Genomic DNA, 21567 nt, shown 5'->3' with positions numbered 1-21567 from the left:
CTAGAGGATATTGCAAGTATGGATAAGGAGGTCGAAGAGAAGGAGGAGATGTTCCAAGAAGATGTTGAGAATCAACTGAAAGGTGAGAAGGATCGAAGCTTGCACGCGAGCTATGGCGGGAGAGCAAGAGCAAGAAAGAGAGAGACAAGAAATGGGAACTCCAACAGTCACAATGTGTGATCGGGCCTTCCTTTATTCAAACTGTCACTAAAAGAATAAAGAATAAAGTGACGTGACGGGCGCCCGCCATCTGCAGTGTGCAGTGGCGGGTACTGTCAGTGTAGTAATACACGGGGCGGCACGGCGGAGGCGCCTTTACCCCCAACAACGTTGAAAGGTGAGAAGGATCGAAGCTTGCACGCGAGCTATGGCGGGAGAGCAAGAGCAAGAAAGAGAGAGACAAGAAATGGGAACTCCAATAGTCACAATGTGTGATCGGGCCTTCCTTTATTCAAACTGTCACTAAAAGAATAAAGAATAAAGTGACGTGACGGGCGCCCGCCATCTGCAGTGTGCAGTGGCGGGTACTGTCAGTGTAGTAATACACGGGGCGGCACGGCGGAGGCGCCTTTACCCCCAACAACCTCCCACTTAAAGGCGAATCTGCCCTAGTGAGAGAGAAAAGAAAAAGAAAAGACAGTACAAATGTACATAGGTGAGGAAAGGTGACATCTCATCCAACGCCCATCAACCTCCTGAGGAAGGCAAAGCGCTCAGTAGTGAGGCTCTTCGTGAGCAAATCTGCAGGATTCTCGTCAGTGGAGATCTTGACAAGGTCAACAGACCTGTCCTCCACGACACCACGTATGAAGTGATACCTCACCTCAATGTGTTTCGTCTTCGCATGGAAGACCGGATTCTTAGCCAACTGAATGGCACTCATAGAATCCGAATGCAGTGTAGGTGTAGCATCAATCCCAAGGTCAGCAACTAGACGGCCTAACCATATGGCCTCCTTGCAAGCCTCAGTGGCTGCAACATACTCAGCCTCAGTGGTAGACAAAGCCGTACACTTCTGAACCCTGGACATCCAAGAGATAGCCCCTCCAGCATAGGTGAATACATAGCCAGAAGTGGACTTCCTACTATCTGCATGTCCTGCATAATCGGAGTCAGTGTACCCCACGACCCCTGTATCCTGGCTGCCATAGCAAATACACATATCTGCTGTGCCCTTCAGGTACCTCATGATACCCTTCACGGCATCCCAATGTCTGCTGCCAGGTGTAGCCATATAGCGTGCCACAACACCAACTGCATGTGCAATATCTGGATGAGTGGCTATCATGGCATACATCAAACTGCCCACGGCTGATGCATAAGGGATCTTGGCCATCTCGGCCCTCTGCTCATCTGTCTGCGGACAATCGGCCTGTGATACCTTCACATAAGAAGGTAATGGACAGCCAATAGGCTTTACGTCCTGCATGCGGAAGCGCTCAAGGACTTTATGAATGTACTCCCGCTGTGAGAGATACAAAAGTCCCTGATGCCTATCGCGCTTAATGCGCATCCCAAGTATATGTGAGGCCTGTCCCAAATCCCTCATCTCAAAGCTCTTCTTTAGCTGAGATTTAAGAGCATCTAGCTCATCATGAGCTTTCCCTACTATCAGCATATCATCAACATAGAGTACCAAGATAAGCAAACTGCCATCACGGGCTTTCTTCGTGTAAAGACACGGATCCATAGCACTCCTGTTGTAGCCCTGTGACTGCATAAAGGCATCAAACTTATGATACCATTCCCTAGGTGCCTGCTTCAAGCCATACAAGCTCTTCTTCAACTTGCACACTAGGTGCTCCCTGCCAGGTTCTGCAAAGCCCTTAGGCTGATCCATATAGATCTCATCATGCAAGTCCCCATGTAGAAAAGCCGTCTTGACATCCATCTGATATAGATCTAAGTCAAGCTGTGCAACCAAAGCCAAGACTAAGCGCAGGGTGGTCATCTTAACCACAGGAGAGAAGACCTCATCAAAGTCCACACCATGTTCCTGCTTAAAACCCTTTGCTACCAATCTAGCCTTGTATGCCGGCTTGGGGTGTCCAGGGGTACTTTTCAGCTTGTACACCCACTTGCATGGCAAAGCCTTCTTGCCCTTAGGCAAGGCAACCAAATCCCAAGTCTCATTCTTATGCAGGGAGTCTATCTCAGACTGCATAGCCCTCTCCCAGGAGTGACTGTCACCCCTGCGCATAGCCTCATCATAAGTGAAAGGCTCTCCTGCATCTGTAACCAAAACATAATGCATAGAGGGCTGAAATCTGTCAGGTGGACGTCTATCTCTAGCAGACCGTCTCACCGCAGGCTCTGCTGCCTGTCTAACTACCTGTCCAACATCCTGGCCCTGTGGAGGAACTGCTGCAGGCTGTACTACTGGCTGTGCTGGAGCTTTAGGCTCCTCCTGAAAGATCACTCTGCGGATCTCAACCACCTTCTCAGGCTGCCTGTGCATCTTGTCTTCATGGAAGACGACATCATGGCTGCGTACTATTTTCCGCGCCTGCGGATCCCATAGGCGATAGCCCATCTCTCCTGACTCACCATAGCCAAGGAATATGCATTTAATGCTCTTTGGATCCAATTTACTCCTCTTGTCCTTGGGCACATGGCAGAATGCCTCACATCCAAAGACACAGAGATGCGCATAAGAGGGTGGCTTACCAGCCCAAACTTCCTCTGCAACCTGGAAATCCAATCCACTGGAAGGCGATCGGTTTATGACATGCACTGACGTACTAACTGCCTCAGCCCAAAAACTCGGGGGTAGGCCTGCATGGCTAAGCATAGAGCGCACACGCTCCTGAATAGTCCTGTTCATGCGCTCAGCCAAACCATTCTGGGGTGGGGTGTAAGGGGCGGTCAACTGACGCTTAATACCCCTGTCATCACAAAACTGCTCAAAAGCATGCGAGACATATTCTCCCCCATTATCTGTCCTAAGGCATTTCAGCCTATACCCAGTCTGGTTCTCAACAAGAGCAAGCCATCTCTGAAAAACTGCCAAGACATCGGACTTCTGCTTTATGGGATAAGCCCACACTTTCCTAGAAAAATCATCAATGAAGGTAACGAAGTACTTCGCGCCACCCATAGACATGCAAGGCATAGGCCCACAAACATCGGAATGCACCAATGCCAAGGGCTCACTCATGCGTGGCCTACCCGATTTCTTATGCGTAGACCTATTCTGCTTACCATAAAGACAATGATCACACGAGTCAAAACATGCATAATCCAAAGGCGGAAGATACTGCAAACCAGATAACATTTTCATTCCTTTCAAAGACATATGCCCCAAACGGGCATGCCAAAGTGATACATGTGGGATAGAGCCCACTGCCAAAACATGGTCTACAGAAGACCCAGATACAACAAGAGGATAGAGGCTGCCAGCCTTGGCGCCTCTAGCAAGCACAAGTCTGCCTTTGGTAATCTTCCAGGTAGAATCCCCAAAACAGACATGAAATCCTGCATCATCCAACTGTCCTGCAGACATAAGACTACGCGTAAGCGCAGGTACATGACGTACATCCCTGAGCAAAAAGGAACTGCCAGTGGAAAACTGCAACTGAATATCTCCACAGCCCACAATATCAAGAGACCTATCATCTCCAAGTTTGACTGATCCAGATACAGTACGGTAAGAGTGAAACCACTCACGGTAAGGCGTCACATGGAAGGACGCACCTGAATCCAATAACCAGCACTGTGCATACATACTAGGTATCTCAGTCAAGTGTGAAGCATCAGAAGAACTAGCTGCAAGTATAAACTCATCACCACCATCGGACTCTTCAGTCTGCATGACATTAATTTCCTCAATCTTGACGTTGGACTTCGCAGGTACTATGCTGCGATCAGAGGACTTCTCCTGCACTTTATCTTTCCCCTTATCCTTGCGCTTCTCATTGCGCAACTCATGACACTGTGGTCTAATATGGCCCTTTTTCCCACAATGATGACAAGTGACATTTGCATTGCATCCACGCGACTTACTACGCGACTTGCCACCACGAGATGTAGACCGACCCTTCTGCGAGTCACGGCCTCGGCCATTACCACGGTCATACCTGTCATTCCTGCCTCTAACTGTCAAAGCATGACTACCACGAGAGGCATCCAAGTTTTTGCGATTCACCTCTTCCTGAAGAAGAGCACTCTCAACATCTGCCAATTTTAGAGTAGCACTAGAGGCACAAAGAGCAGTGCGGAATACATCCCATGACTCATTCAGAGTTCCAAGCAAGAAAAGAGGAGTTACTTCCTCTCCAAAGGTGATATCCTGCGAAGTCAGGTTCTTCAGTATAGCATGGAACTGGCTCAAGTGAGCAGACATAGTCGCATTATCCTTCATGCGCAGATCCATAAGCTGCTTCAACCAGTACATCTGACTCGCCGGACTTTTCTTATCATAAAGATTCTTGATCTTATTCCATAGATCCCATGCACTCTGTGCTTCCTCAAATACATTATAATGTACCTGTTCAGTGAGAGACAATACAATCGTGGACTTGCATAGCTCATCAAGTTCAAGCCAGTCGTCAATGTCCATAGTTTCAGGCTGCTCCCCACTCAACCGAAGTGGCTTAATCTGAGATTTCTGCACCAAAACCTGCCATATTTGACTCTTCCAGTAAGAGTAGTTGGTACCATCCAACTTTGTAATGTTAAAGATGGCACTATCATGCGAAGATGACGCCATTATGCAGGCTGGAAATGCCCAAACAGTCCAAAACTGCTTGCTGTTTTACTGCAGAAACTGCCCAAAAATGACCAAAACGGGGTCCAAAGGGTGTGCAAAGTGTGCCAAAAGTTGCTGCCCACTTAGTACTAGGTGCGGTACACCAAATCAGGATATTTCAGCATGAAAAGTACACCTCAGTCCACCAATAACTGCTTGCTGTAATAAATTGCAGGTATGCAGTCTAGAGAGCAAACTGTCCCAAAATAGGATCCAATGTCAAGCAAACAATGCTAGGTCCAAAGCCGGCATGAAACGGACATAAGAAAGGCCAATGACAGTGAAAAGAACATGAGCTCAACACCAAGCATGTCAAAATAACATCTGCCAGTGAAAGGCACACCCCCAGACACTCTAGGCAAAGTGTTCCCGTAACTGCCAAAACCTGACACAAATAGGTATCTGCTCAAAGAGAAAGATCCAAATATGAGACTCAGCTCATAAGCATCCTGTGAACCAAGAGTACATCAATGCATATCCATAAAGATCGGAGTATGATCCCAAAGTCTCAATGTGTATGTAGCTGCTCAAGACATAAACTGCTTCAAATACATGTAAGTGCTCCAATAGCATGCAACTGTCAAAGGTCAAGAAAGCATGTAAAATGCTCCCACTGGCACAAAAGGCATACAAAGCGAGCTCAGAAGCTCAAACAACCCAAGAGAAAGCACCAGTGATAAGTGACACTGTCAATGCATCAAGCGCATCCGAGAGAGCATGACATACATGAAGCACCGGTCGTATTAACCATGAAGCAATACATAAGCCCAAATAAGCTCTCGGTCAACTCAATGACATCCAAATAGCAACCAAGATCAGTGATCAAGTAAGCCGGGAATGCTCAAATACATCCAAATCCAAGCTCCAAATGTCGGTATGGCATACACGAACCAAATAGCATATGTCACGAACCAAAGCATGTAATGCAAAAGCCTAACTGTCAAGCAGAGACATGAGGCATAGGTGGTCCACGAGCATGCCGAGTCGGTCCAAATGCCAGTGAAGACGGAGCTAATGCAAAGCTCAAAAGCATCCCATAATCTCATACATATGCTCCAAGTCGTCCCCAAATGTCAGAGATATCATGCCAAAGCTCAAAGCATACATCCGGTATCGGTAGGTAAGTGCCAAAGCATGTAAAGTACCTTTAGCCCACTGTTATTCCAGCATGTATTTACTATTCTAAACAGTAGATTTCAGCCCCAAATTCAAGCCAAAATCATGGTCAAACCAAATGCATACATCCCCAATACATCCGGGTAGGAAGTAGACCGCATACGGGCATCAAACAAGGTAACCGGAGTAGAGTATAAGCATTAAATGCCAATGCCAAGTGTGGCTGCCCTGTTTCCAGCACTGTATAACAGTAAATAACAGTCCCAAATCAGCCAATATTTCAAGCCAAAATCATGGCATAATCATGTGCATACATTCCCAAGGCACTAGGCATCATGTAGACCGCATACGGGCATCAAATAGCACAACCGGAATGGAGTATAAGCAACAAATGCTAATGCCAATGGTGCTGCCCTGTTTTCAGCCTGTTATGACAGTTTATGACAGTCCCAAATCTGAAGAAATCAGCCCCGAAAGATCAAGACCAATACCCAAAGCTTGAATGACATCAAACATGAAGTCTATAGCCCTCTTGATCAAGGTAGAGAGCAAGAAGCAATGGCCAAGTGTGGAGCTGAAGTAGATGAGTGCTCACAGCCTGGAAAAAATGATGCAATCTGCCCTGTTGGTGCTGAACTTGCTGTTGCTCCACATGGGCTGAAAAGGGGGTAATGGGGGGCTCAATGATGTGTTGAGATATCGAGCTCCACTCGTGATACGCCAGGGTGACCGTTGTATATTTATGTCACCGACTTGTCAGTTGCAGACGCGGTTGGTACACCGCCCATGAATAATAGCTACATGATAGCTATCCTTATCTACTCTAGTTCGTGGCTCAGTTAGTATGCCACCTTAGTTAGTTGAGTTTGGTTTGAGACCCATATATAGGGTTCTTCTATTTCTTTGTACTTGAGTTTTTTTGGCTTACACAACTAAGAAGAGGAAAACTGTTTTCAGCCTCCACCCTTGTGTGTCTTCCCCCATTGTGCAAGCAAGAAAGCTTCAAGCGAGACTCCTTCCTTCTCTCCCACAATCTTGACATGGTATCAGAGCCTTGTTCGTGGTAAGGAGCTCAAGAAAGCAAGCCAAGCTCGCGGTGGTCTGGTAAGAGGAGCAGTGTTGCTTTCATTTCCTGTTTTGGGAGCAGATCTCTGCAGGTAGCACAGCCGGAAATTGCAGGAGTGCATTGTCTCAGGTTGAGACGCCCTTCGCGGTGAAGCAAGAGGGCAGTATATGTTGCGGGCAAGGGCTTTAGCCCTTGGCGACCTTGTTTTTTTTATTTGAGGCCATTTCGGGGCCTGTTTTGCAGACGGAAGTTTTCTGCACGCACTCAAGAAAAGGCTCAATTTTATGCTGTGCGACCACTGTTCTACAGGTCGGTGAAAAGTTACTGTAGAAATTGCATCGTATGCTTGTGCGCAGAGACATTGGGAGTTTCAGAATCATCCTTGGTTCCTGTTTATGCAAAATCGTCACTAGGAAGTGACTGTGTGGTCAAATACCACTTTCGCCAGTTTTGCAGATTTGCCCTTGTGAGGGTGAAGCTGTGTTTTTTGCAGTGACAGAATTTCTTGCAGTATTCTGTAATGGCGTCTGATTCTCTTTCACAGATTGTCACTGAAAAGCTTGACAAGAACAACTTCCAGGCATGGAAGTTTAGAATGACGAATTTCCTTATGGGAAAAGGATATTGGGAATTTGTTGCAGGAAATGAAGAAGAACCAGTTCTTCCTGACGTTCCCAATCAACAACAAATGCAGGCATTTAAAACATGGCATGAGAGAGCCAGGAAAGTTATGTATTGGCTGTCTATCAGTATTTCAGACTCTATGATTGTACATATTCAGGATGCAAGTACGCCAAAGGAGGCATGGGATACTTTGTCAAAAATGTATAGCACAAATACGCAAGCCAGGAAAATGCAGCTCAAGCAAGAGTTGCATAATGTGCAAAGAGAAAGTATGAGCATCAACGACTACCACATGAAGGTGAAGAAGATTGCAGATGCACTTGCTTCCATTGGGTCGCCAGTGGAAGATGATGATTTAGTTTCCGTGACCTTGAATGGTCTAGGAAAGGATTATGCACAGTTTTGGACATCCATTTCAGTTCGTGAAAGATTTCCTGATTTTGAGGAGTTGATTGCTCTTCTAATTTCTGAGGAACAGAGAAATGGTGGTGCATCTTCTTCAGGAGGAACTTCAAAAGAAGCTGTCTTCTACTCAAATGCTGGAAGAGGTAGAGGCAGAGGTAGAGGAGGCCGATTTGGAGGCTGTGGCAGAAATCAGAATATGCAGCAAACTCAAGAAAACCAGTCCTATGGAGGAGGACGTGGTAACTCTAGAGGCAGGGGGAGCCAAAGAGGTCGTGGTGGATGGCAAAGAGGCCAAAATGCAAACAGTAATGTTGAATGCTACTACTGTGGTAAAATGGGTCATATGGCTAAAGACTGCTATAAAAAGCAGAATGACATCATGAATGGAAAACTGCAACAAGGGAATTATGCATCTTCTAGTAGACAGGGTGATGACAGAAATGAGCATTTGTTCATGGTGCAGCACATGAACAATTCTATGACAAGTGCAGAAGAAAGCAATGATGTATGGTATGTTGACTCAGGTGCATCAAACCACATGACAGGTCATGCAGAATGGATGGAGGATGCAAGGAAAATGGAAAAACCAGGATTTGTGGAGACTGGTGATGATACTACACATCCTATTGTGCAGATTGGAAAAATTCCCTTGTCTATGCAGGGTGGGAAAAAGAAATACCTGTCCGATGTATTTCATGTCCCGAATATCACCAAGAATCTGGTTTCAGTTGGTCAAATGGTTGAACAGGGCTTGCAGGTCAGATTTAATCCTCATGGATGCTTTGTTGAGGATATGAAAAATAAAGGTCGCTTGATAGCAAAAGGAAAGAAGAAGGGCAGAATGTTTACATTGGATGCAGACATGTCTGAATTGAGTGCAGCAATGTTTGCACATGGGACCGGTGTAGTTGCAGATATTGATATCTGGCATAAACGCATTGGTCATGTTAATGTACAGCGACTTAAATCAATGCAGGCCCAAAATATTGTTGCAGGATTGCCCAAATTCAAGGTTGCAGAAATGCATAAGGTATGTGAAGCCTGTCAGTTTGGAAAACAGGCAAGGAAACCATTTCCTAGACATGTTCAAGAGAGTGAGAAGCCATTGGAATTAATTCACTCTGATGTGTGGACAACTAAAGCTGCATCTCTTGGAGGCTGTCATTATTTTGTCAGTTTTATTGATGACTATAGCAGAAAAGTTTGGGTGTATTTTATGAAAAAGAAAAGTGAAGTTTTTGGGCATTTCAAAACTCTTAAAGCTATGGTTGAAAAAGAAACAGGCTTGCAGATAAAATGCCTAAGGTCAGATGGAGGGGGAGAGTACCTCTCAAATGAGTTTGCAAAGTTCTTGCAGGAGCATGGCATAAAGCAGCAATATTCATGCAGTTATACCCCACAACAAAATGGAATTGCAGAAAGGAAAAACAGGCATATTGGAGAGGTATCTCGTGCCATGCTCAATGAAAAAGACTTGCCAGATTTTTATTGGGCTGAAGCAGTTGCTACAGTAGTCTACATAATGAACAGGACTCCCACTGCAGCAATACATGGAATGACTCCAGAGGAGAGGTATACTGGTAGGAAACCAGATATTTCTCATTTGAAAATTTTTGGTTGCATTGCCTATGTACATGTGCCAGATGAGCTGAGATCCAAGTTGGATCCAAAAGCTGAGAAGTGCATCTTTATTGGTTACTCTCTGCAGCAAAAAGGGTATAGATGCTATAACCCTCTACTCGTAAGTTTACAGTGAGCAGAGATGTTGTTTTTGATGAGATGAGTAGCTGGTATAAACCAGTAAATGTGGTTGATGATGAAGATGCACAAAATGGTAATGCTACACAGAATTCACAGCAGCAGTCACAAAATATTAGTGGACCTGGAGCGTCCTCTAGCAGTGGTTCACATTCTTCGCCATGGACAGGCAGATTGAGATCAGGAGAATCTTCTCAAAGCAATGCAGATAGTGGTATGCAGGTATCACGAAAAGGAAAAGAGAAGGTTGATCAGCCCATGTTTGATGTGAATGCAGGTCACTCTTATGTGGATGGTGAATCCAGTGGCTCAGAACAGAGCATTGATGATGAGTTGGGTATTCCTTCTATTGTTACACCTGGAGTAAGGAAGACCAGGGATGTTTTGAGAGCACCTGGGAGTGAACCTACTTTGCGCAGGTCTACAAGAGCTAGGTATCCTGTGGATAGGCTGAAATATGATGGATTTACAGCCATTCACTATGCATATATGGTCAAAGTGATACAGGAACCAGAACCCACATCTTTTGAGCAAGCCATGGGAAAAGAAAAATGGGAGAAAGCCATGGATGAAGAAATGGATGCCTTGGAAGCAAATGCTACATGGGAGTTAGTACCTTTGCCTAAAGGTAAGAATGCAATTGGCTGTAAGTGGGTTTATAAGGTGAAGCACAATGCTGATGGTTCTGTGAACAGATACAAGGCAAGATTAGTAGTCAAGGGGTATGCACAAACATATGGCATTGACTATGAAGAAACATTTAGTCCGGTTGCAAGGATGGCAACCGTAAGAGCAGTCATTGCTATGGCTGCATCAAAGGGATGGTCTTTACATCAAATGGATGTAAAGAATGCCTTCTTGCATGGTGATTTGCAAGAAGAGGTCTATATGGAGCAGCCACCAGGTTATGTGCATGCTGTTCATCCTGAGTTTGTTTACAGGTTGAAGAAAGCCTTGTATGGCTTGAAGCAAGCACCTAGAGCATGGTCTGACAAGATAGGACAGTATCTTGTCACTATTGGCTTTCAGATTTCCAATGCAGATTTCTCACTTTATGTGAGAAAAACAGAGAAAGGTATTATGCTGCTTGTCATTTATGTTGATGATTTGATTATGACAGGTGACAGTGATGAAGATATCCTTCATGTGAAAATGCTATTGAAGCAGAAGTTTGAGATGAAGGATTTGGGAGAGCTGCGTTATTTCTTGGGCATTGAGGTGATTAGATCACCAAGTGGGATACAGCTCTTGCAGAGGCAGTATGGATTGGACATGCTGTCCAAATATGGGATGACAGGCTGTAAGCCTATTTCAGTTCCTTTGGAGAAAAATGTGAAGCTGAGCACAGATGCAGGTGAGCTTCTAGAAGACCCTACTATGTACAGACGCATAGTAGGAAGTTTGATTTATATGACTATTACCAGGCCAGATTTGAGCTATGCTATTGGATTGGTAAGTCAGTTTATGCAGGCTCCAAGGAAACCACATTTGGATGCGGCTAGACGCATACTTAGGTATGTGAAGTCCACATTGCAGTATGGACTATTTTATGAGACTGGGGTTCAGATACAGTTGCATGGATACACTGATGCTGATTGGGCTGGTAGTATTTCTGATAGACAATCTACCAGTGGATATGTATTCTCTTTTGGGAGTGCTGCAGTCACTTGGAGCAGCAAGAAACAGCCTACAGTTGCCTTGTCGAGCACAGAGGCTGAGTACAGGGGTGCATCAATGGCTGCATGTGAGGTAGCTTGGTTGCATAAGCTACTTTATGATATGCATCAGTCTACAGATGGGCCAGTTGTCATTTATTGTGACAACATGAGTAGTATACACTTGGCAAATAACCCAGTCTATCATGCTAGAACAAAGCACATTGAGGTGCATTATCACTATGTGCGAGAGAGGGTTTTACTAGGTCTTATTGATCTAGTTTATGTCAGCACAGAGGATCAGGTAGCTGATATATTCACGAAGGCATTGGGCGCAGAGAAGCTGCGCAAGTTCAGAGACCTGCTTGGTGTGCAGGAATTGGGATTGAGCTTGAGGGGGAGTGTTGAGATATCGAGCTCCACTCGTGATACGCCAGGGTGACCGTTGTATATTTATGTCACCGACTTGTCAGTTGCAGACGCGGTTGGTACACCGCCCATGAATAATAGCTACATGATAGCTATCCTTATCTACTCTAGTTCGTGGCTCAGTTAGTATGCCACCTTAGTTAGTTGAGTTTGGTTTGAGACCCATATATAGGGTTCTTCTATTTCTTTGTACTTGAGTTTTTTTGGCTTACACAACTAAGAAGAGGAAAACTGTTTTCAGCCTCCACCCTTGTGTGTCTTCCCCCATTGTGCAAGCAAGAAAGCTTCAAGCGAGACTCCTTCCTTCTCTCCCACAATCTTGACATGATGGCCCAAGGTAGGCACATACCAAGCCATGAAGGCCCAATGCAAAGGGGAGGGAAGATATGAGCTATGGAGCTCAAGAAGAGTGGCTCCCCTTTGTTCCTGCCCTGTTTCAATCTGAGAATACACTCAAATGCCTGCAAATGCTGAAGCAATACCTCAAGGGCAAGGCCCTGATGAAGCTCGGGAAGCCGGGGAGAGTCGGGAGCTCAAGAGGTCGGCTATGGCTGCCGGGATGGAGACCCAATGCGTGAAGCGAGTCGATGCAAAGGTCGGGAAGCACCGAGTCGAGCTCGAGCAAGAGAATGCCAAGCTCTAATACCAGTTGAAAGGTGAGAAGGATCGAAGCTTGCACGAGAGCTATGGCGGGAGAGCAAGAGCAAGAAAGAGAGAGACAAGAAATGGGAACTCCAACAGTCACAATGTGTGACCGGGCCTTCCTTTATTCAAACTGTCACTAAAAGAATAAAGAATAAAGTGACGTGACGGGCGCCCGCCATCTGCAGTGTGCAGTGGCGGGTACTGTCAGTGTAGTAATACACGGGGCGGCACGGCGGAGGCGCCTTTACCCCCAACATCAACTTGTCCAAGGTTTTGATGTAGGTTTATTCAAGAGTGACAATATCACAATGGTGGAAGAAAAGGAGATTGAGCCAAGTGCACATGTTGATGAAGAAGGTCCTCTTGCCTGTGTTCCAACATTTCCCACTTATCTTATCAACAAGAAGAGATATGTGTTGCTAAATGATATTCAACATCTTTTTGATCTTAGAGAAGATTATTGCTTAGCAATTCTTGCAGGTTGGGGCAAAAATGACATGAATTTTATAGGTTATGAACAAGAACCACTAGCAAGTCTTGATGTTGAGGGAGAGAATTTCCAAGATAGCTCTTTAGCCTTACATACATGTATTAATCAGATCATAGAATACGAAAAGGGGGGGCTACCTACAGAAGAAGAGTTCTTGCAAGTCCAGAAGAAACTTCATATTGATGATGTAGGGTATGAAGAGAGATTGAAGTCTCCATCAGATGAGAAGCCCAAGAGTTCAATAAATCTTTATGATGATAGTCTTCTTGAAGAAGATGAACACCCTAAGGTATGAAATATAATTCGAAGTTACCCATTGAGTTTATGTTAGACTTTATTATGCATTATAGATAAATATCTTATATCTTGTACTGTTGTGGTTTGTTCTATAGATTGAGATTAAAGATCTGGACAACTTTCTTGGAAGGGCCAAGGGCTCTAGGCCAATGAAGCTTGGAAAAAATCAAAGCCTTGGCCATTATATTGGAAACTTAAACAATCAAACAATTGTAATATATCATAGTAGATTGTCAAGTCTCCAAGTCTACCAATGATGGCTTTGAGAGCTATCTCAAAGGTTATTGGATCTCAAGTTTTCAGCAGAGGTTTGGACAAGATCATTTTGGTGGAGAAGGAAGAAGCCATAAGAGTTTTTGGCTTTATGCCTGGATACAGTGGATCTAGAGCTGGATATTTTGGAGTTCTTGGCTCCTATTTGCTCTCTTATGTAGGAGATAGTAAGAATTTGAAGCTTCTTCCAGGCTATCGGAAACAAGAGTTTTTGAAATACAGAGGTCTTATTGAGTGGGATGAAACAAAAGTTTCCTCTAGAGGCCCTGTCGAGCTACCTGAAACCAAGGACTCCACTGAAGGCCTTGTTGAGGTGCCTGAAACTAAGGACTCTTCTGCAACACAATCAGACTAGAAGATGCCAAAGATTAAGGGTTTCTTGAAACCCATCTTTTCCCAACTCTTTGTTTGGTTTGTAACCATTCTGTAAATCTTTGCTTTGCGCAAGAATTTAAATATCTATATTTTCTTCTTTGGGTAACAATTTGTATAGTCCTTGCTAAAGATGATGTATTGCTTGATGTGGTTGTATCTTTAAGCTTGAATTTATGCCAAATTTGTCGATAGAACCATTGAAAGACCTCTAATAAACTGTTGGCTTTGTGTCTTCCACCTCCATGTCTTGTATGTCTGAAATATTTTGTTCTTGCTTGATAATGTGATTTTTTCATACCTTGGGTTGACCAGATAGATAGAGATCCATATTGTTTAATAAAGTATGGAGCATGGTTGTATAGAATATGCTGCATAGTCAACAAATAAGGAAAGTTATTAAAAAACATTATATGAGTTCGACAATGAAGAAACAAACATATACAAACTTCTTACCATATAGTGAGTAAAGTGTTGATCACCCCAAGCTTTTGTCATCGCCTTTTTGAAAAGGTTCAATTGGTTTTTAAAGTCTTTGAGATCATCGTCATTCCATTCAGTCTTATCACAATAAAAAAACACTTTGTCTAGTGTTTCCCAAACTTTAGCTTTTCTATTTCGAGCTTGTCCATTATCAGTGTGATCCTTAACTGCATTATGTAGGGATTTCCACTGATTAAATTTAATAGTTGAGCCACCATTTCTCGAGTTTATCTTGCCAAGTCTCCCATGAAAGCCTAGAAACCTTCTAGCCTTCACTCCACCAATAGATGGTTTTTTTGGGACACAATTACCATCCTTAGACTTTTGAAGATCTGGTTCAATAACAACATTGCCACCATGCAAACCAATTGCAGAGAGAACTTTTCCAACCTTTGTTATAGCATCTGTTCTAGTTGATAATGGCTTCAACTTCCATGCAAATCCTATATAGAGATGAACAAGCTTTTCGATTATCCTGAAAAGTGCATGAAGTGTACAAATATGGGCATTCGCTAAAGGAATGTCCAAGATTGGTTTAAATTGTGGATCCTTATTGTGCCTAGAGGGAGCTCTATTCCAATTGCTTGAGTTTAACTCTACAGCTGGTGACATGCAGTATAAGCAAGGAGATCTCGAGTTAGCTCCCTTTGATACATTATACATACATTTGAGTGTCTTTAGGTCTCCAGCTATGTGCCACTCAATCCTGTAGTTCCCTAATCCTTCAACAAATAGCTCTTCTCCTGCTTGTTGCCTTTGAATAACATTAGGTATTGATGTTTGATGAAAAACCCAATATAGTATATCAAAATTCTCAGTATCTACCTCAAATGCTCCTAGCCACCAGATGTTATATTCAGATTGAACACTAAATGATGTTGAGTGATTGCAATGACTTGACGAAAGTGCTCTATTCATCAAGGTGATAGAGATTCTCTCCAATTTTTTACATTTCAGAATCTCACTTTCATCAAGTTTAATCACAAATCTAGCCACTCCCTGTGCCTCAGCTACTGACAAGTCATAAAATTTGATCATTAAGCATTGTAGGGTGGGAAAGTCAAGGAAAATATTGTTAAATTCATTGAATGTAACCTCCTTTTTCTTGCCCTTGAAGCTAGCCTTGATATGAAAAGGCTCACCTAGAATCTCCATCACTTTGTTATTAACTCTCTGTCTGATAGTCCTAACCACAAATGGTTTCGGAAGTATGCAATTGTGTACCTGTCCTTGCTTCATATTTGATTGTAAAAGTTGGAAAAGTTGCATATAAGCATCTTGACTGATACCAATACTATCCAATGTCTTCTGTACTAACTCAGAATCCAAAGAATGATCCTTCACAAATGACTCCAAGCATTGTTTCTTTGCCTTTTTAAATTTCTTATTCTCCAAAATATCCTTTGAAACCACTGAAGGAAGAAGATGATAATAAAACTGAGCTGCTTTTAAAGAATCTCTTTCACTTGCATTTGGTTGTAGAAGAGATCTAAGCAAAATTAACATCACAAATCAATGCAAGTAGTTTAAATAAAGCCATATTTAAGATTTTTCAAGTGAAAAAAAATATACCTTGCTGCTTGGATTCTTTTACCACAGCCTCCTCCTCCTCGTTTGAGATTCTCAATATTTTTAAGAGCTCTTTGTTGATTTCGAAGGCCTAATAAAGTTTGCTTTTGTTGATAAGCTTTGATACGCTTTTCCAATGAATGAATTTTTTGTTGACAATCCTCTAGCTTCTGCAACAACTCTATATTGTGTTTCATCAAAAGATGATTCTCTAGTCCAAGGATATCCTTTTCTGCAACAAGATTAAGTGTATAACCTAAAAATCCATTGTAGCCATCGCCAATAAACCTCATTAATGACGAGCTATTATAGAAAGGAGGAGTGCTATTTCTGCTAGGATCTTTGGGATATAGCTTTCCATCTAACCAAAGATCAATATTCTTCTTTCCTTCAAACCTCAGTATATGTTTCATAGACTCTGTAACCGTGATAGATTTTGTTCTCTTTCTTATCGGTTCATACTCACTGTCCAACTCAATATGAAGATGATAGAGAGGTCTTTTATGAGAGCTACAGAGATCATTAGATGATTGATCCATAGCTGAGTTACAGAGATCATTGGGTGATTGATCCATAGCTAAGGATATGATTAGAAGCAAGAACGAAAACAAAGAAGAGACTAATAAGGAGGAGAAAAAAAGAAGAGAGAAACGATGGAGAAACGATGGAGGGAGGCAATCGAGTATCCACCAAAATTCAAATTGAATATTACTTTTCACTTTAATGAGGAGAGGTAAGATCTTCATTATGACAACCTTGCCAACTTTATGGCGACCTAGATTTCTAGGTTTGATGTGACCATGAAAATATCACGACAATGACTTATTAACGAATTTTGATATTTTAACTTACCAAAATATAAACCTTTTAAAAATTCTATAAATTGATTTTATTTCGTAAATTGTTTTCTCTCTCTAGGATCTCTTACAGGGCATTTTCGAGACCTCAAAACTCCCCTAATGTATACCTCCCAATGTCTGCTAGTGCTGATGTATCCTCGACGGATAACTTTGCATTCACTTCCATAGGTGTAGCTATCTCCTTGCACTCGGTCATGCCAAATGCCTTCAAGATCTCCCATGCATACTTCTTCTGAGAGATGAAGATCTTTCCTGGCTCTTGCCAGACTTCAATCCCCAAACAATAGTGCAGCAAGCCCAAGTCTGTCATTTCAAACTCTGAACTCAAAGCCTTTCGAGTTTGGTTGATCATATCTTCATAGTCACCTGTAATAAGAAGGTCGTCCACATATAGGACAATCACTACAGACTTTTCACCATCCCTGTAAACATACAAGTTAGCATCTGAGGCACATCTTTTGAAGTTTAGGTTCAAAAAGAACCTATCTATCCGTTGGTACCATGCTCTGGGGGCTTGTTTCAACCCATACAATGCCTTCTTCAGTTTACACACTTTGTTCTCGAAATGGGGGGCCTCAAACCCTGGTGGCTGAGCCACGTACACCTCCTCCTTGAGGTCACCATTTAAGAACGCTGACTTAACATCCATTTGGTACACTGGCCACTTCTTATGGGCAGCCACTGCAAGTACCATGCGAATAGTGGTCATTCTGGCAGTTGGGGCAAATGACTCTTGAAAATCAAACCCTTCAACTTGTGAAAATCCTTGGGCAACCAGTCTAGCTTTGTACTTTTCTAAGGTACCATCAGCCTTGTACTTTACCTTCCAGATCCACTTGGTGCCAATAACCTTCCGCTTTGCTGGTCGATCCACTAGCTCCCAAGTGTCATTCTTCATTATGCTGTCATACTCCGCCTGCATAGCAGCCTTCCATGATGGATCTGCAAGTGCTTCTTCTAAGTCAGTTGGCTCCTTTACTTCTCTCATAATCTCAACCATCAAGGCCATATTGACTATGTGAGCAGAAGCCCTCCTTTGCTCCTCTATTCTCTGAGACCTCCTTGGTCCGTCTGCCTTCTCCTCAACAGATGCAGGCATAGGATTATTGTGGTCATAGAGCTGCTTCACCCAGCGCGGCAATGGCTTTTCCGGTGGGGTGATGTCAGGTTGGTGAACTTTTTCCTCATCATCTGAAGATGATACTTCCTCCTCCTTAAGGATAGGGATAGCTCTCGAGACAGGTTCATAGTGGACTACTTCTTCGCTTGATGATAAAGTGGAAGAACTTGCCTTCTCCTCCTCCACTGTATGCGGCTCCTCCTTGAACACCACATCACGGCTCGCGATGATCTTCTTTGCCTCTTGGTCATATAATTTGTAAGCCTTCTGCTCATCACTATAACCCAAGAAGATACATTTTCTGCTTTTTGGTTGTAACTTGTTTCTCTTCTCATCTGGAACATGTGCATAACATTCACATCCAAAAATTCTGAAATGTGAGACAGATGGTTTCTTACTAGTGTAAGCCTCATGAGGTGTTTTTCCCTTGAGAGCATTTGTATAGCTCCGATTTAGAATGTAGACTGCAGTATTAACAGCTTCAGCCCAAAAATGGTTAGGCAATCCCTTGCCCTTTAGCATGCATCTTGCCATCTCCACAATGGTGCGATTCCTATGTTCCACAACACCGTTCTGCTGAGGTGTGTGAGGTGTCGTCAATTGACGCTTGATCCCTTTGCTCTTGCAAAAGCCTTCAAACTCCTTTGAGTTGAACTCACCACCACCATCTGTTCTAAATTTCTTCACACTTTTCCCTGTTTCATTCTCAACAAGTATTAGCCATTCTTTAAACTTACCAAAAGCTTGAGCCTTATCACGAAGGAAGTACACCCACATCTTCCTACTGTAGTCGTCGACAATCAACATAAAATAAGAAGATCCCCCCAAGGCCTGTGTAGGCATCTTACCACACAAGTCAGCATGCACCAACTCTATAGGAGCCTGTGCTCTATTCTTGCTTTCTTGTGGAAATGCCTTTCTCTGTTGCTTGCCCATCATACAAGCTTCACATGGTTCCTTCAATTCAGTTATTGTAGGTAGGTGAGCAACCATACCTTGCTTTTGCATCTCCTTCAATACTGCAAATCCGATGTGTCCAAACCTTTCATGCCAAAGCTTACTTGTGCCCACTCCAGTGGTGGCTGTAAGAGCACTTAGCTCATACAGGTTGTTCCTTCTTTCTCCTTTGCCAACAATTGTGCCAGCACTATCAATAATTTATGCACTTGTCTTCTTGAACCTCACTTCATGACCAAGATCAGTTATGGCAGCAACTGATAAGAGATTTCTCCTGATTTCGGGAACATACAACACATTTGAAAGCTTTTTGACTTCACCATTTGCAGCAACAAAAGAAATAGTACCTGTGCCCGCAGCAGGGCATTTAGCATCATTTCCAACCGTCACAGTGATGGATTCTTGTAGAGGCTGCATAGAACTGTATAGACCTTTCTTGTTGGTCATGTGACGAGAGGCCCCACTATCCAACACCCAAGAGTCAGTGGTAGATTCTTCTTGCGCCGAGGAGCACACTTCCTCAATGGTCGCCATGAATAATTCCAACTCTGCTTCAGCCGTATTGGCTGTCTCTTTCCCTTTACTTTTAAGGGTACCATTCTTTTCATCTGCCTTCTTGACACGACAATCTGCAATTGCATGTCCTTTCTTCTTACAATAGAAGCACTCTCCTTGAAACTTCTTCTTGCCGCCCTTCTTCTTTTTGTCACCATCATTTTTGGTGGAGGAAACACCTTTGCCTTTTGCATTGGCAGAGAATGCAACATCTCCATTGTTGCTTCCTTCTCGAGCTTTCAGCCTCAACTCCTCCTCCATTAATAATGCACAAAACTCCTCAAAAGTCAAAGCTTGAGGTCTCACCTGAGTATTAAGGGCAGTTACTAGTCCATCAAACTTTTGTGGACAAATCCGAAGACACCTCCGAGCTAGCTCTTCGCTAGTCTTTTGTATCCCAGCGCCAGCCATCTGGTAGCGCAGATTCTTAATCCGAGTGATGAATGCTTCAACCGTCTCTCCTTCAGCAAACTTCTCTGCTGCTAGTTGATTCTCCAAGTTTTGAATCCTTGTTTGGTTTCGTGTTTCATACTGACTCTGTAGTATATTCCAAGCCTCTGATGCTTTGGTTGTATGCTGAATCAGAGTCAAAACACTGTCAGAACAGCTTGTAACTAAGGCACACAATGCATCTGCATTCCTTCGTTTCCAAGCTCATAGAAGATTTGCATTCGGAGGAATCATCACACTAGGATTTGATGGGTCGGGGGTAGGCTGTGGTTCTGCGTCAGTCCCCAGCACAGTCTCCAGAAGCTCATAAGAATCAAGGATAGTTGTAATTTTGAACTTCCACAAGGTGTAGTTTGTACCATCTAACTTGCCTTCGATGAAGGTTGGTGGACGAATCCTCAGTGTTTGAATAGCCGGTACAGCAGCGCCACCTCCTGCACCGCTTCCTGATGCGCCAGAACTGCGTCCCGGAGTTGACATCGTTTCTCTTTGCTGTTGAAGCCTTTGCCTCTTGCACGCTTTCCGATCTCTAGAGCCCCCTGGGCTCTGATACCATGTAAAATATTACATGACGCAGCGAACAGAATCTGAGAAAGAGATAGAGAGTACACAACAGATAAGAGGAGAATCAATAAATTCTTTAACTTCAAACAACTGATACAAAGATGGCTCTGTCCACCCGTGCGCTTCCACTGAGTGAAGCTTAGATGGCGATCTAGACAGAAGATAGGTGAAGAGCTTAAGGCTAGCTGGAACAACAACTCTGACTGGGTGAAAGATGAGTGAGTGATGGCTGCGAAGGGGTTTAGCTTTTATAGCCCGCGAAGGTCGTTAGGTCGGCCTGCTGACCGACCTACCATATGAGCCTCCACTAGTCGGCTAGGGAATATTCCAGGGAATATTCCCTTTACCATCGGGCCCCCGGACCCCACAATAGGGGCCCCTTTTAACTCCCTGACCATGCAACTCAATGCAATGTGCCTCGAGTTGCTACCAGCTTAACCACTCTGTCTAACCCAAAGATTAGACCCACAACAGTCACCTTTTTGCCATCCGGTCACATAGACCTCATCTGATATACAAGTCAGGACTCAACCAATGTCCGAGCTCACATTTGGCTTCTCCTCATAATGGGGGCCTTACAACTTTGAGCACCATGGAGCATTGGTAGCACCTAATGAGGGTGGGGCATTGATCATATCTAACATGGATATTGATGATGGATCACTTGGCTAGATGGGTCTGCATGTCTATACTTAGCACATTGGTGGTCATTATAATACTCACATGACCACTGACTTTTCACTTATCATATTTAGTTTGTTACAACTACCTACAGCTAGCAAAGATATAGCGCCAGTCGATTGGTTTACATTTCATATCATGTTTAGGATGGCTATGAACTCTTCAAGTTATCGCATACGATCTGACATGATGGGGATCTTGGAACGACTCTACAACCCTTCACTGTTGTATGTGGAAAGGCGTTGGGCTTGGAGCGCGGGATACTGCTACATAGATGCCAATCGACTCGCCTATCTTCAAAACAATATGAAGAGGCTAAAGTGGCTAGAGGACTTCAAGATCATCAAGTTATTCATCTTCCATGAGGCTCGTGTGAACTCGATCCTACACAGTAGATGCCAGCAAGTAGAACATAATTGCTATATCTATAACGAGGTGGTCAAAGTCTTGC

This window comes from Lygodium microphyllum, chromosome 3 (genome assembly GCF_053477565.2).
Source record: "Lygodium microphyllum isolate KBCC chromosome 3, Lygodium_microphyllum_v1.1.10, whole genome shotgun sequence".
Taxonomy (NCBI): domain Eukaryota; kingdom Viridiplantae; phylum Streptophyta; class Polypodiopsida; order Schizaeales; family Lygodiaceae; genus Lygodium; species Lygodium microphyllum.
Note: the sequence above shows the minus strand (reverse complement) of the source record.